This window comes from Octopus bimaculoides, chromosome 6 (genome assembly GCF_001194135.2).
Source record: "Octopus bimaculoides isolate UCB-OBI-ISO-001 chromosome 6, ASM119413v2, whole genome shotgun sequence".
Lineage (NCBI taxonomy): Eukaryota > Metazoa > Mollusca > Cephalopoda > Octopoda > Octopodidae > Octopus > Octopus bimaculoides.
In genome coordinates, this window is record NC_068986.1 from 107,880,051 (window position 1) to 107,884,703 (window position 4,653).

Genomic DNA, 4,653 nt, shown 5'->3' on the forward strand with positions numbered 1-4,653 from the left:
AAAAGATATATCATTTAAAAGATGCTTACCTGATGAAGTGGATGCAGAGGAACCCATTGTGCAATGAACGAATTACAGACAAAATTCAAAATATAACAAGTTTCGTGGTGAAAGCTTTAGCTTTCTTAGAAAAGCATTATCAATTTATTTATTTATGATTCATTTTAATCATAAACTCTGATAAAATATATGCGTGAAATGAGTAGGTCTTCTGAGAAAGACAGAGTGACCTGATAAAAGAAAGATTGCATTCCAGGCATGGTAGGTGGCAGCAGTGGTGGTGCCCTTTCAAATTTCAAGTTATGCAGGATATTCTTTTATTCTTTTATATGTTTCAGTCCAATTACTGTGGCCATGCTGAAGCACCGCCATACGTTTTATTTTTTTTAAGTGTGTACCTGGCAAATAGGTATGGGTCCCACTTTTCTGAACCACCAATAGAAGCAGAACCAACCCTTTATAAAATCTGGTTATAATCATACCATTTTTATTTTCACCGCAGATGTATCCAATATATCTGTAGTGGCAATTTGAAACTAGATTACTTGATATGTGATCAGACATCATGACTGAATCATTAAAGCTTCATGTGATTGATCTATTAAGGTATCAATCAGCATCAATCCATGGTGTGATTTAATCTTCTAGATCAGAGGTTCTCAACATAGATGGTATGCTCCTCCTCCTCCAGGGGGAACTGGGCATGTCAAAGGGGACATTAGGGGGCAGTGAAGTAATATAATTAACATACTAAATTTTACCAATAATTAGTCATTACAGCACAAACTTGTCGCCTCGTGGTGTATAAAAGGATATGTTTTTCAAGCTCTAATTATATTCAAGCTAGTAATTATATTATACATGATAAACCTAGCGATGGTAATTAAAATAAAAAGAGATCTCATGAGGCACAGGGAAGACATTAACTTGCAATATTTAAAATAAATTTACAAATTTTGTCTTAATTAATTTCTTAATAATTTCATTGTTAAAAGCTTATACAATCCATTTTTAGAGTAAGATTTATAAACTATCGACCATGTTAAGTGAGTTTAGTCATGATGTCTTACTTGCCACTTCGGTGGGCACTAGGCATAATAACTACTTAAAATAGGGGTGCTAGAAAAAAAAGCACTGTTGTTGAGTATTCTTCTTGTACTCTGTAAAAGACTGCTTTTAGCACCTAAACACTTTGCAGAATGTTGAAGGCAGGTGAGCGATATATGTCTCAACCAACACAGATGACCAAGAGCCTCTAGCGCCACAAAAATATCACAGTTCATTTCAGATATGTTGAGCTAGCCACATGTTGTCGTACCAATAGCTTTCTGTAATCTCAGGGCAGTACCTCTCACCCAGACTGTAATTATTGCTGTGTTGTTAACAGTAAATGGCCAACGCAGATTGTCTTCCTGTGCAACAATAAACACATCTGTGAAATGTTTCATCATCATCATCATCATCGTCATCGTTTAACGTCCGCTTTCCATGCTAGCATGGGTTGGACGATTTGACTGAGGACTGGTGAATCGGATGGCTGCACCAGGCTCCAATCTGATTTGGCAGTTTCCACAGCTGGATGCCCTTCGTAACACCAACGACTCCGGGAGTGTAGTGGGTGCTTTTACGTGCCACCGGCACGAGGGCCGGTCAGGCGGTACTGGCAATGGCCACGCTCAAAATGGTGTTTTCTACGTGTCACCTGCACAGGAGCCAGTCCAGCGGCACTGGCAACGACATCACCAGCACAAGTGCCAGTAAGGCGACGCTGGTAATGATCATGCTCAAATGGTGCTATTTTCGTGCCACTGGCATAGAAGCCAGTCAGCTGCTCTGGCAATGATTACGCTCGGACAGTGCTGTTAGTGCTCCACTGGTACAGGTGCCAGTCATCGAATATGGTTCAATTACGATTTCGATTTCGATTTCACTTGCCCCAACAGGTTTTCGCAAGCAGAGTTTAGTGTCCTATGAAGGAGAGGTTGGCATGGGTGCCAGTCGTCGAATTTGGTTCGATTTCGATTTCACTTGCCTCAACAGGTCTTCGCAAGCAGAGTTTAGTGTCCAATGAAGGAAAGATATGAATAAGTGAGCTGGCTACACCCCTGGCATAGGCTACGGATTATGGTCTCACTCGGCTTGCCAGGTCTTCTCACGCACGGCATATTTCCAAAGGTTTGTGGGTGTTAATTCAGTTATCTTTTGATGCAGCTCAAGAAACATATTTTCATTTGCCAATTCGACCACAGCACAGCAAACAACCAGCTACCATAGCAACATTGGCTCAACAACATGCCATGACATGTCCATCCTTTCTTTAAGTCAGTAGTTGGGATTTGAAGGTGGTTTGACTGCTTTTTCTGCTTCTGTTGGCAGAAATTTGAGCTAACTTTTATAGAGTATTGGCAACGGCCACGCTCGAAATGGTGTATTTTACATGCTATCTGCACAAAAGCCAGTCCAGTGGCACTGGCAATGACATCGCTTGAATGTCTTTTCACATGCTACTGGCACAAGTGCCAGGAAGGCGACGTTGGTAACGGTCACGCTCAAATGGTGCTATTTACGTGCCACCGGCACGAAGCCAGGCAGCTGGTGCTCTGGCAACGTGCGTTATATATATATATATATATATAACACACGTATGCATACAAACACACATACACATGTATATATACAACAGACATGTATGTATATATATATATATATATATATTTACATGTATTACATATATGTATACCTACATATACATATATACATATGCATAACACACACACAAAAGCATATGTGTGTGTGTGTGTTGTGAATCATGCAGGCATAGTGTGGATTCGATCCTCGATAGTCAAATTTCAATTAACAGTTCAACAGCACTTTTCTCACGGTAAAACGATAATTTTTCTGTGAGTAACAGCATTTACATTTGCTACATGCCTTCGCTAGGCCGGAATAATGTCTTTGTCACTTGACCTTTCTAACCTCTTCTATTTCACCAATAGCTCGAATAGAGATATCACAGACCTCTAATGAAATCTATTGTTATCAACAATGTGTCCATCATTCTGACTAATCTTGGATAGTTATAAAAACAAGAACTCCGTAAGCAAAAGTTAGTGAGAACCCGGTTGGTGAGAACGCAGTTGGTGAGAGCAACCATCAGTTAGTGAACAGAGACCAACTAGAGTCATGGCCACAAGCAGGCTGCGACTAAAGACAAACGGCCAGAGGGAGAAAGAAGGTTACAATCAGCTAACTATGAGACACAACTTCACTCTTACTGGCTCACTTTACTTTCTCTTACACCATCACTCCATCTCTATCTGTAATTACTACTACACAATGATGAGAACACAAACACAAACTATACAAGAAAAATCTACGACATCTCTCTTTACTTCGCATGCTTTGCGATTTTATCACCTGCCCGTCGAGGCAAAGTATTATACAATGTAACGGTAAATAAATATTTTCTTTACAACTTCAATCACTGTTCTTTCATCTTTACATAATGGCAATCAACTAACGACAAACCATTACAATTGGTGATGCCGGCGTTGCACCATAGCAGGCATCAATTACAAACTGGTGACCCTCGACTTCAACAAAGAACTAACCATTAGAAATTGGTGACGACTTCGACGTTCCATATTATTGTTTACAAATTAATCACAATCGTTACGAATTGACTTCTCCCGTTACACACACACACGTGCATACGCATACATACATACACATACATATACATACACAGGTACATGCATGCATGCACATATACACCCTACCTATAAAAGGATATGGAATAAGTGGGGTAGAAGTAAGAAAATGCGCAGAAATTTGGTTGCTAAGGAGGTGGGGTGGATTATATGAAATGAACCTGAAATAGATAAATTATTGGAGTTAAGTGAATAGAATATAACAGTGGAGTATCTGTAAGAACGACCGTTCGGACTCAAAAAAGAGAAATGGTGACGAATGGAAAAACAGGACTCCTTTTATTTAGTACGCGTCACACGGTCGAACACAAGAATATTATATCAAAGATGATATACAAATATGTTATACTACGATAACATATGGCCAGTAAAAGGAAGACGATAGAAGATGATAAACACAACCGTATGAGATGAATAACAGAGATATTTATTGTGTCGTTAATATGTATGTCTGTGTGTGAGTGTGAATGCGACATATAAAAACATAATAAAAGACAGGCCGTCATACAAAGAAAAGAGTGAGTGTGAGTGATACATGTATGTGTATGTGAGATATTACAGCAGATAGAAAGAGTCAGTAACACGTGAGCATTTATACCAGTTCTTGAGTACACAATAGGATGAGTCTGTATGTGAAAGGAGTTGAGGCTGTGTGTTGCAGTGCTGATCACTAGTTGTGATGTCGTGGCTTCCATGCCGGGCCAGATTCTTGTTATACAGATGTTCGTCGCTGGCTGAAACTCTTGTCTGTTTATTTATCGTGGTGAAGCTGAGTCACCAAACAGAATCGAAGAGAGAGATGTGCCGCGGTGGTTTGGATTGGTGTACATAGTAAGTCGTGTTGACGCTGGTGGAGATTGATGCTGGTTAGTAGTAATCGTAGAATCGTGTTGCTGGTGTGGCGACGGCGGTGGGTGGTCATCGTTGGACGAAGCTGTTGATG